General features: G+C 42.5%; 1 long non-coding RNA gene across 1 annotated transcript in view; it reads left to right on the forward strand.

Annotated features, from left to right (window-relative positions):
- LOC118686214 (uncharacterized) overlaps positions 1–11,612 on the forward strand; it is a 34,673-nt gene extending 23,061 nt beyond the window's left edge. The window contains exon 3 of the long non-coding RNA XR_008508330.1: positions 11,317–11,612. This is a non-coding gene — a long non-coding RNA (uncharacterized LOC118686214). The remainder of the gene's footprint in view (positions 1–11,316) is intronic.
- Positions 11,613–11,839: the final 227 nt, after the last annotated feature.

An 11,839-nucleotide genomic window follows, 5' to 3' on the forward strand; every position in this document is an offset into this window, starting at 1 on the left:
TAGGTTTTTCAACAAATTAGCACACATGTTTGGGAATTAATTGAATATACATGCATAAATAAGCATTAATCTATATGAATCTACAATTAATAGAGATTAAATACTCTATAATCTTATTAATTTAGGAGTTCCAGGGACAAGTGTGAACTGCTGAGGCTATGCTCTGCATGGTTAATAGTAACAATAATAACAACAATAATGCATTACATTTAAAAAATAGGTTCATCTGTAGAATGTGAATTCTTTAATAAAAAAGCTCTGCATGTCTTTTCCTAGTAACATATCCCAAGATTTATGTGCATCATAAACAAACATGTCTGTGGTATTATCAAGTGTAATTCCTCTGTATTTGTTATTAGGAAAGGGAATATGGTTTCCCATATGCTTTCCCTCTTATTTCTGCTGTATCTGGGCACAGGCTCCCAGTACATTATCAGGAAACAAAACCCACCCATCCCTGCTGTAAATATTGCAAGGTGAGTGTTAAAGACCAGAGGCAATTTTGGGCAGGAAACCTGTGCCTGGGAAGAGCCCACTGTAGGATGGTTAAAACCACCTTTCTGTCTTCAACTGCTCAAAGCCAGCTGAGATTGCACCCACAGAAATATTCTGGATTATTCATTTCACTGGTGACCTAACACATGGGTGTGCTGAACCCCAGCAGAGCAGAGAGGGGGCAAACAAGGGGAATGCACAGCTCAAAGGAGAGCTTGAGGTGTAAGGAAGGTTTTCCACTATGGAAAAAAAGCACACAGCTTTTAGCTCTTTCTCATTTTACAGCTGCAAATTATATCCAGGCTCTGGATGTACACCTTGCCAAATAGACCTGTTGGGCTAGCAGAGCATTACCCAAGCAAAGCCTGTCACAGCAATTCAGTATTTGTCATTTCTAAACAGCTATTCCCATATAATATAAAATTATGACATTACCCTTCAGCTGTGAGAGTAACAGAATCTCTCACTTCAGAAATGAGTGGAAATTTAGTGTAACAACTATAATAAAAGCTTGATAGTTTGTGGAACATATTTTTCCCAGTTTAATGATCCTGTGTTACATGAATTCATACTTTACACTACAAGTAGCTACAGTTTTCAATGGGAATATTTAAGAGGGAAAAGTGCTGCCTTTAATGATTAAGATCAAAAGCAAGTAGATTTAAAAGTTAACTGCCTCAGCCACTTTCTGGCTGCCACCAAAATGCATATGAATGGCTCTGAAACAGCAATCTGTTGTAAGCAAAAACCAAACCTTCCCCCCCAACCTTTCTGTCTCAATTTAGCAATCTTGGCATTATTCAAATGATGTGCATTGTCTTTTTTAAGACAATGCCATGCAAGTATTCCATGTGCTGGTGAGATCAGCTCTCCTCCCTGTTCCCACGTGCTGGAGACCTATCACCACAAGGGCTCACAACCAGGGTGCTCCTGGATGTGAATTCAGAGAAAAGCCATGAGTTTCAACTATTAGGAGACTTAGGAAAGGATCACAAACACTGATTTTTCACTGGGTTATTATTGCCATCGGCCATTATTACTCTTGGAAGACATACTGCTCCTCTAGGATGTGCTCAGGGAGCTTGGGAGCAGCTGGCTTGCTGTGGGCACTCACACAGAATCACAGAATAATGAGGCTGGAAGAGACCTCTAAGATCATCGAGTCCAACCTATGCCCTAACACCTCAACTAGACTATAGCACCAAGTGCCATGTCCAGTCTTTTTTTAAACACATCCAGGGATGGTGATTCTACCACCTCCCTGGGAAGAGCATTCCAGTACACATAGAAAAAGGCTGGAAAAACCATGTAGAAGGGCTTCCTGTTAGCAGGAGTTTCCTCCCTAGGAAGCTACCGCAAGGACTGAAAGATTCCATCACTTTTCCACAATTACATTGCACCACTTGAATGTCTCAAGGTGCAGGTTTGAGTTTTTTGCCAGGTTCTATTCCAGAGTGATCTGAGGAACAGCAGTACTTCAGTTTTTCTCTGAGTGTAATTTTCCCACATATGGGAAGGTGTGGTGATACTTTTGAACATGAAACATTTCCTTTGACTGTTAAAGAGATTTGTTCACAATTTTATCTGAAATCACCTAGTTTTATGAAGAAGTAGCCTACTGAAAGTTCTGCAATGGTTCATTTCAAATGTGCCAGCCTCAGTTGGTGGTCTGGGTTGATTTTGTTGGACAACATACTGGCCTTTCATGTTTCTGTTCAAGAGAACTGAGTGGAAGTGTAACATGGGCATTGCCATTTAACTTTGGATCTTCCAGCCTCCTCCTCTGGACAGCTCACTATGCTGTCTTCATGCTGGGAAGGATAATAAAGCAGTGGTAAGCAGGAGGATTTTCTGGGATGGAGGGATTTTAAACCTATCCTGGAGGACAATAAAGGCTTTAGCTCCCTCTGCACTGAACCTGATGGAGCAGGGGGTGGCAGAAGCACTCTGATCTCTGGTGAAAGAGATGCAGTGAGAACGTTTGCCTGGAAATTCCCTTTTCGTTCCACAGAAACATCCGATTCTAGTTATCAAAACACTGAAGCCAGCTCCCTGGATAATGGAAGGCAGCATCACAAAGAAGGAAGAAAGGTCAGAGAAGTTAAGCTCTGCCAGACAAGTATCAAGCATCTCAAAAATATTAAAAAGCAACACTTAATCCTAGTGGTTTTTAAAGCACACCCTTACTCATCAAGATTCTGCAAAATGAAAGTTTCACAATAACCAAGGAAAACAGTTCTCCAGACTTCCCTGGATGCTGATTTTTATGGAGAGGGTGGGCAATGAGCAGACTCACACAGGGAAAAGCCCCAAACATGGAGGCACTCTCTTAAAGCCACAGGACACATCCATCCTTGTGCCAGCACGCCCATTCTGAGCCCTGAAGGACACACCTCAGTTCAGGATGTATCACCTGCTCCAATCTCTCCTCTATGATTGAATGTGTGCAGAAAAAAACCCCTTAATTCCCCACCACAAAGCATATACAGCAGGTAGTTTTTGAGCAGTAAATTTAAGGCAGGGATTTGACATTGCTGGTAGGTGCTCAGAATTTTGAGATGAATGTACATGATGAGAACTTGAAGAAAGTTTTATTTTTGTGACAAGCTATCCAAGTGAATGATTTCCAAGGGCAGTAAAGGAACAGAAAACCACTCTGATTAAACCTTAGTAGATCCAAGTCCATAAATTAAAGAAGATAAATAAGGTAGCCTCCATTAGTCTGGCCTTTAAATAATTTATAGCAACTGAGTACCCACCTGTAACAGATTGTAGAGCTTATTTGTAATTTTTTTTTTTTTTTGCTTAAGAAAACAAGTCTGAAGCACCAAAACACAAGAAAAAGAAAGAATATACAACTCAACAAAAATGCAGTTGTTGCTGTTACTTGTCTTTTACCCTATATTTGTACTGCGCCAAGGAGAGAGAGAGACTTTGATCCTTTTTTTTGGGCATGGCCTAATCATGACCTGAGCTAACTAATGAGCAGTGTGGGTTTTAGGTGGATGACATGCAGCACAGTGACTGACACCAGCACAGTTTTCTGCCACAGGACCACTATGGCTCAGCAACCATTTTTTATTAACGTACTACCTTAGACCTTGATGTTGTCCCTGTAAAGTCTTGAGATAGTTTTGCCATTCAATTTGTATTTTAGGGATTAATTTTGTGATTGATCAGAGCTGACATGAGGACTCTGTCCCTGCCTTTTGGGCCTCTTTCTTGGGAGCTCTACAGTGGAATTAGAGAGAGACAAACCCCACCTGCCTTGTGCAGATTGGATATGGGGAAATAGAGCATCTCTTCTTTATTTCATGGAGCTGTTGTGCTGGCCAGGCTGAACTGCAGCCACAGGGAGCAGAGCCACTGAAATCAAAACAAGCATTCCTGATCACATTGTTTCAAAAACTGGACCAATAATCCTTGATCTCCCACTGGCAGATTGCCTTCCCCTGATTCCCCTGCCTGAAGAGCCGTTCCTCAAGAGATTTCTATCACTGGAGATGCTTAAGCTTCTCAAAAGTCAGAACTGATAAGAAATAATCTCTAAACCCCCTCGCTGCTCTGCTCCAAGTGCCACCAGCTCCTGGCCCTGCTGCATGGACCTGCAGGGAGGGATCCTGCTCAGCCCTGGGCTTGTGCCAGCAGCTCCCCACAGCCCAGGGGATTGCCCCCTGCTCTCAGCTTGGGCACAGGCTGGCTTTTCCCCTCCAGCACTTGGCAGCACATTTGGTTAGTATTCCTAGAAAATCCTTCAGCATCAGCAGTGATTGATACTGGAGACCCTCAGTGCTGCCCCAAACAGGCTGTAAATCTTCTCTCTTCTGACACAGAGCAGCAATCACTGCTGGCAGGGAGCCACTGCAGCCACTCCCTGCTCTTGCAGCTCCTGCAGCAGCTCCTGTGGATGCTCCCAGCCAGGCCTAATGCCTTTGATCCTCCCCAGAATGAGAGCAATTGCCTTAACTCATCTGTGTGGCCCTGTTAAAATAAACCCTGCTTCTTAGTCATGCTCCCCATTTTCCATTCATACTTTCTGCCCTGTTAGACTGTCCCCCTGCTCTTCATTTGAGTTTTTTGCTGCTAGATGCTCTAACAAGGCCAGGAATTCCTTTTTCCAAGAAGAGAGACTGGATGATTGCCATGGATATTTTTATGTATGTGTGCACCCACACTTGAGCAGTTGGTCAGGGTGCTCTCATTGCCAGGCTGTGTCACACTCAGCATCATCTCTTCTAATACTAAATCAAGAGCCACCTCCTGAGTTCTCAGGGATGTTATTCACCACTTAGTCATCAGCAAGTAGTAAATTTGCTGCAGGATCCCCCCATTCATCTCCTTCTGCTGCAACTGGTTGAACCTCTACTGGGACAGATGCACTCCTCGAGGTCAAATTAAATGCAGGTAGGCTCCTGACAGTTTTCTGACTTCAGGACAGAGTTACAGCACAGCAGCAGAAACAGATCTGATAAAGTGGGTTATTCCATTCAAGAAGTAAAAACATCTTTTTTCCTGTTTCCAATAAACATACTACACAAGTATTTGCAAATCATCACCTGTTTCTTGCTTCAAAGAAACCCACCTATCCTGTCAGACCTCACACAAAGGCAGCAAACTCCAGGGAAATGCTGAACAGGCTCAGGTAATAGCTCTACAATGAAAAATAGATCTGCAGCCAGAGCTGGCTGTGTTCAGCCCCAGCTGAGAGCTCCCTGTTAATTATTTATATGGCACTATGGATTAGCAGGCTGCTTCACAGGAATAAAAACAGAAGGAAATGCAGTCCCAGCCCTAGGGAAGGCAGGGCCAAAGCCCTGGCTGTGCCCAGTGCTCTGCAGCCAGCACTGGGAGTGGCACCATTTGCAGGAAGGAGTGGGTGAGAAGCGTCTCCAGGTCTGTGAGGTTTGGCAGTTTCCCTCTGATCCAGGCCCTGCAATTCCAGTCAGGTTTGGCATAGGGTACAGGACAAGTGATTTCAAAATCCCATTAAAGATTTTACTAACACCAATGCCTGAACTGCTTTCAAACTCTAGCCACTAAGTCAATAATGTGGATTCTTGCTAATTCCTACACTCTGGTATTATCTGCTATAAGCATGGGAAGTGGGCTAAAATCCTCAGCACACAGAAATCATCAACTCAGCTTCCCTGGGCTTAAAAATTCCTCAGCAAGCTGAGTTTTAACAAGTGCAGATACAGCTGAGTTGATTGTCCCCCTTATGACAGAAATTTATGGTCCAATCTCAAAGCTGAAAATAAGGAACTTAAAATCCTGGTCTTGCAGTGACCCCATCAGTAATGTCAGGCTAGACATCACTTTTTTACTGACAGCTTTCCTGTCAGAAAAGAGCAGTGGCTAGTTATTTCACACCTTCCTTACAGTCATTACTATGATTTTAACTGTGTTGTGGTATTCCTATCAATTCCAATTCCACCAGCTTTGAAAATTGCCAAGACCACAGCACGCTTAGTCAGATTTTTTTATCCTAGCATAGATTTCAGGGAGGGAGCAAGAGCAGGAAGAGGCAATCAGAAAATCACATCCTGACAGCAGCTGCTTGCAGTGCAATGAAATATTGCTGGAAGTACTCTTTGCTTTTTCTTTTTTCCTTCCAAAAAATTTCAGCTGGAAATTTAGAGTAAAAACTATTACTTTGTAGCCCTCCAGCTTTGCACAGACCAGCAGAAAATTGCTGCACAGAACAGCTTGGGAATGAACCACAGGGCTATGTAGCTGCACAAACATTAAGGACATGTTAGGGACAAAAATGAATAAATGCATTAAAAAGTTGTTATTAATACCATGTTCTTGGTATTAATAACAACTATGTGCCACAGAAGCCTGAGAAAACTGTCTAGAAGTGAAAAAACAATTTTGGTTGGAAGGAATTTCTGGAGGTGATCTAATCTAAGCCCCAGCTCAAAGCAGAGGTAATGTTAAAGTTATGTATGTGCAAATATTTGCACGTATTTTCTGCCCACAGTATAGATAAATAAAAAGTATTGTGTATATGGTGAGCATATCCATATTTTATACACACACACCAAAGAGCAGAAACCTGCAGCAGTGCAATCACTATCCAGCACTAGGATCTGCTCCCAAATGAATAACGACTTTGAGTAATGGCAAGAGAGCCCATTTTTGGCAAGACTCTCAGTCATACCCCTCAGAAGGCGATGGGACAGTGTAACCTTGGCCAGCACCCCTGGGAAGCCAGGCACTGGCACATCCTCCTGTGCCAGAAACACTTCCTCAAACAGTCTGTACAAGTCAAATAACTCAGGATGACAGCAAATTACAGATACACTGCAAAGCAGGGATATCCAACTTCCCCTCCTTGCCTAGATCTCCTTCCAGACTGAGTGAAGAACTTCCTCACCTGCCTTACCCATTGTGCATCCTCACCAGGAGACTGTGCAGTAAATTGGGATGGGGTTTCCTTAGGCAGCTCTCCCTCGTGGAATGCCCCAGAGCACCACAACCACACAGATCCTGCCATGGACCTCCAAGATCTGGAGGTTTTGCTGCTTCCCAAAATTCACATTCACAGCATTGTCTCTGGAAGGGCACATGTATGAGCAGGAGCCCTAATGAAATGCCAGGCTGGCTGCTCCACGCTGGGGAAATGTTCAGTCCTGCAAATCTTATATTCCTCCTGTGCTTTTCCTGATGCTCTCAGTTTCTGGCAATGTTCCTGAGACACCTCTGAGTGTCAGGAGTTTGGTTCTACTTTGCAGAAATAATGTTTAGAGGTGTCATAAAGATGTTCTGACAGCTGCAGTTTTCAAGCTAAACAATGTCTACATCTCAGAGACTTTCAGGATTTTTCCTCCAAAACAAGACTAAGTTTTCACCAGCTGATCTCACAAGCACTGATCCTTTCTTTCCCAAGAGCCTTTCTTGTCTCTAATGCTGTTACCTGCTGTGGGAACAGAATGAAAGGCATATGAAACAATACTGGCTAATAGAATACTAGAAGAAGGACAAGGATCTGTGCATCAATTCCCATAATGAATCCTTTTTTGGTTTAACTGAAGTTCCAGCGAGCACCAGTCCCTGTCTGTGCAGTTGCACACACACCAGCCCACAGCTGCATGTACATCTGTCTCCCTACAAACAGCCCCAACATGGAGCCCCAATATCTGCCTCACTTTCCCCAATAAAAATATGAGATTCCATTGTGCTAGCTCAATCCATGTGACATCTGTCCCCCTCACCCCAAACACCACTGCCCATGCAAGGAAGGGCTCGTGCTTTAGCAGCTCTATTGATCCACTCAGACCTTCGGGTGGGGAGGAAAACCTCTTTAATTACTTTGGCTGATTTTCAAGTTCTGTTTTGCCTTAACAATGTCTTCAGAAATCCAGTATGCATTTTAGCATTGTTATCGCTTCACTTAGATTTGGAGTTTTGCTCCCCAGAGAGGCACCTTCTACCTCAGCCTGGCCAGCCCATGCTTGGCATCAAAATCACACAGTGTCATTCATTTGCCTTCTCTTAGGATTTGATAACTTCTACACTTCCCTCAGCCAGAGGTGTTTTGACCTTTAATTAAAAGGAAAATTTGTTGTCTTCCACTCAGAAGGCAGCAAATAATGAACTCATTAAAATGAGGTTACTGTTCAGGCCTTAGAGCAATAAGAGCCAAAGTCTCATTAGCAGCTAACAATCCAGAACATAGCACGTAAATAAACCTAATTTGGCAGAGCAAAATGCCTTGGTGCATTAAATTTGAGCAGAATCAAATGTTTACAGTCAATGATGTCTGGGGCATGAAGTTTTAATGTACTTAATGAAGGAAAGCAAATTGCTTCTTATTAGGCATGAAATATTCCTGCAGAAATCGCCCCAAAAAGTTTATTATGTAAATGAGGGATAGAGTTAGAATTAACAAGGACATAGCAGGGAAATATCAACTTCTTCCTAATAGACGCACCAGTTATGAGGAATAAAGACACAGCAACTTCAAATTTAGAAAAGGTAATTATATGGATTAATGTAAAAAGCTACTGAATGCAATATAATGAAGAAACTGTATTTTGTGAGTGTCAGAGAAAAGCTTCACTGACAAAGCAAAGAATCAATTAATCAAGTTAAATCCGTGAGTTTTGAGAGATTCCAGGCAATTAAGGGCTTGTATTTGAAAGTGCAGCTTAGATTACCTTAAAAAAAGCCCTGTCTTTGCTTAGCCAGGCACAGAGACGTGCCTGTTTGTCCCTGCACTGTGTGCTCCGTGGCTCTTTCCCTGGAAAGTGATAATTAGTAAGCATGATCTATTCAGCTGTCCAAAAATAACCACCTGTGGTTCAACAGGGAATGCTGGTTTTACTTCCACAGGCATGCAGTGGCGACAGGGGTGGGATGGAGGGCACTGAGCCCCCAGGGAAGGGGGGATACCTGTGAAGCCAAGGACAGCAGGCAGAGTGGGAATAGCTGTGTGGCACCTGGCCTTGGAAAGGGAACAGCTTTCCAGCTGTTAAAATTCAATAGCCCTTCTCCATCTTGCAGAGCCTTCAGAATCAAATAAAATAAATACCTTCTGCCTCCCATGGAGCCCGTGCAAATCCCAGGAAGGTTTCTGGCCCTGGGTGCCAGGGATATGCAGCTTCTGCACTCTTTCATTAAAGATAGGGAAGGCAGACCCTAATCACCTAAAAAGTTGTTCCATATTAAGGGTGTGGAATAAATGAGTGCCCTTCCTCCACACAGACAAGCAGTGACAAAATGAGTTTGGACTGCCTTAGCTGACAATATCTTCTTAGCATTAAAAGGAGGGGAGGTCATGACAGCAAAATTGAGCTGCATATTATATAAATTAATATGCATATATGGAAATTGAAATGGCAAGAAAAAAGCCTTTAGGACTAAGCCAAAGCCAGTTTGAGTGACAGATTTGCCCTTTAGACAGAGGAAAAAGCTTGACACGCTGCAGGTTCCAGGATTTACATCTTAATCCTCGCTCTGTGTTTTTAATGAGCCTGGCTGGGCTGGAAGGCTCTGCCTATCCTGCAGCTCTGTCATCTTGCTGAGATGTGAGGGGAGCAGGAGAGGAGCCCAGGTGATGAAATGATGTTTGTTCCCTGCCCCTTCTCCTACTGCACCTTAAGTGATGATAATTTCTCAAGATGTTCTTCCCTCAAAGGAAAATTAAATTGATTTTGCTCAGCCCATCAGTCTTTCTCAACATATCTAAAAGGCTCTAGATAGCTTGGAAAGTTATCTTCTAAGATATAACAACTCTGATTCTACGCTTCTGACTTTAATGGTGTCAATTTAGTGGTGGTTTTTACCAGCTGGGGAATTTCCTCAATGTCTCAGCTAACAGTGGTGTTCATCTCTGAGGTTTTGCATTTTAGTGAATGTTTACTTGTTATACATTGTGTAAATATAGTCCCACATGTGAAATTGTCACAGGATTGAAATAATCAACTTACTAATGTCTGGCAAAATAGGCTGGAAACCATACAACCACCTTAATATTTAATGCCAAAGCACAAGATTTACTGTCATAAGATTGCTGTATTTCCTTCAGCAAGGAGAGGAATTTGCTTGGTGACTGTTGCAGCTGAGAAACACCATCTCAATTTTACATCTTCCTTGCCACCCTAAGCATGTTTCTATTTTAAAAAATCAAGGCAGATGCACCCTGCCTGGAAGTCTCTTGTATTACACTCACACACCTCAGCTGCTTAAACCCTGCTTTCATGGTTTATCCTGCACTGGAGATACTTTTGGGTTCTGGTCCCAAGTAGGGGGTGCTGGTCCTTGCTTAAATTAAATCAAAAAACTATTTTCCTGCCAAGTTAAGTGAAATTACAACCGCACAGAATGTAATTTTTTCAAATGAAGGATATTAGCTGGGCTGGGGTAGGGTGTAAACCACTGCAACCATTTTATCTTTGAACTCTACAAGAACATGAAGGTCCAATCAATAGGAGTGTTATTAATAGATAATAGGAAAAGTTCTCAAGGGCCACATAATGGAGGCACAGGAAATTGATGGAAACAGAGTTTATAACCTATTCAGCATTGGCAAGGCCAATAGGGAGAGAAATGCACTCCCCATCTCACATGCAGCACCCCCAAATTCCAGGGGCTGGGAACCCAAAGCAGATCTGCACACAAGGAGCAGCTGCAGGAGCAGTGCAGAGCTAACAACCAGTAGTAAACACCAAGTAAAGCTCACACAGGCTTAAGCATCTTCTCCCTTTCCCTAGTAGCTGGAAATATGTCCAGGACAAAAATTAGACAAGTGGCCAAGACTATTTCTTCCATAAACAGCACCCTTTCCTTCCTTTAATTTCCAGTGGGCTTATCTTAGCTTGGATGAGAGAATAAACATAAACATTAATTAAATTTAAAATGCATTTATGACATGGACACAACTTCTACCACAGGCCAAACCTGAAGCTTTGCTCATTCCCACTTAAGCCTGAATTTGCTATTCAGACACAGCCCAAAATGGTCCTGCAGGTAAGTAAATCCCAACACCTTCATGCCTAGATGATGAGTAGTACTCCTAATTTTATTTTGGGGTTTAAGCATATTTTCTCAAGCTTCACTAATGAAGTGAGCCAGTATATTGCTGCCTCTGAGTGGCTGGATTCAAGTCCTGCCATGGATCAGTGCTCCAGGGGAAAACATCCTGGGCCAAGGCACAGAACCATCACCTCCTTGGACACTCAGGCACTCCCACTACCTTTCCTAGCCCATCAAACTCTCATGGAGCATTAAGCTCTCTGTAATAGTCCTATAAAAAAAGGTGAGCCCAAAATAATATTAATTTTTTCTAAATCCATGTTCATTTCTTATTTATTTCAGGCTTTACTAGAGACTCAAAATTTACTGCGCACTCAGGTTGCAAATTTTACCTTCAACCTTGGATTTTCAGGAAAATTTTACCACACAGGTAAGAAGGAACTTCATGCAGTTAAATAGGTGACAGAATTTAAAATGTAGCTTTAAACATTCCCTTTCTAAATATTCAGAGGCTCTGAGACATGATTTTCCCAATCTTTTATATTTCAGCATACCTATCACACCTGAAAAACCTTACTCTGTCTCCTGAGGAATTAGAGAGATCTCTGCAATCACTTTGCCTCCCTTATAACACTAACATTTACCACCACACATTTTTCAGGAAAACACCAAGGGCATCCTTGTGTACCTGAGCAGCTCATCCATAGTGTGTCTTTACCCCTTTGGACACTGAAATGGTGGAACATCTATTGATTCTTCTTTAAAATGGAAAGCATTATGCTTCATCTTGTTTGGGTTTTGTTATAGTAAAAGCGCAAACTTTTATTAGGTGTATATCTAAATTTACAAAAAAATTAATGGGGAA

The sequence above is a fragment of the Molothrus ater genome, chromosome 4 (assembly GCF_012460135.2).
Source record: "Molothrus ater isolate BHLD 08-10-18 breed brown headed cowbird chromosome 4, BPBGC_Mater_1.1, whole genome shotgun sequence".
Taxonomy (NCBI): domain Eukaryota; kingdom Metazoa; phylum Chordata; class Aves; order Passeriformes; family Icteridae; genus Molothrus; species Molothrus ater.